Below are 698 nucleotides of genomic sequence, written 5' to 3'. Positions count from 1 at the left end.
AATCACATGTACATAAGTATTCACAGCCTTTGCTCAGTACTTTGTTGATGCGCCTTAGGCAGCAATTCTTGGTGCACCTTTCGTTGGGCAGTTTTGCTCATTCCTCTTTGCAGCACCTCTCAAGCTCCATCAGGCTGGAAGGGGAGTGTCGGTGCACAGCCATTTTCAGATCTCTCCAGAGATGTTGAATCGGATTCAGGTCTGGGCTCTGGCTGGATCACTCAAGGACATTCGTGGAGTTGTCCTGAACCCACTTCTTTGATATCATGGCTGTGTGTTTACCAAGTGTTCCAATACTTCTGAGGGCAACTGAGAAACACTGAGGAGCAACATCTTACACCTCATATATTGTGCAGCAGCTAAGAGAATATTTAAAGTGGAATCCTGCAAATGGTGATACAAGCATCAAATTCGGCACAACTAATCCATAGACATGAACTCTTTAAAAAACTGATTGGCCACTTGAATTTTCAATAGGCAGCCAGGTAGGGGTCAATTGAAGAATTACACAGGGGTCAAAATTAAAAGATGCTCCAATCATATAGAAAACTACACCACATTATTTGCCTTATCATAAAGATTCCAAAAAAGGTATAGTTTGGACTATTTGTGACTGAATGTTATGGAGTCATGAGGTAAAAGCAGCAAGAATGGTGACAAAGGTCAGTTTCAGTTTGTACAGGGGTCAAAAGTTAAAG

At 41.8% G+C, this 698-nt stretch overlaps 1 protein-coding gene across 1 annotated transcript in view; it reads right to left on the bottom strand.

Annotated features, from left to right (window-relative positions):
• The window catches only part of si:ch73-40i7.2 (FYN-binding protein 1), a 34,565-nt gene that overhangs the window by 10,853 nt on the left and 23,014 nt on the right, over window positions 1-698 (bottom strand). The window lies entirely within an intron of this gene.

Source organism: Thalassophryne amazonica, chromosome 10 (genome assembly GCF_902500255.1).
Source record: "Thalassophryne amazonica chromosome 10, fThaAma1.1, whole genome shotgun sequence".
NCBI lineage: Eukaryota > Metazoa > Chordata > Actinopteri > Batrachoidiformes > Batrachoididae > Thalassophryne > Thalassophryne amazonica.
Note: the sequence above shows the minus strand (reverse complement) of the source record. Positions and strands in the feature narration are given on the sequence as shown.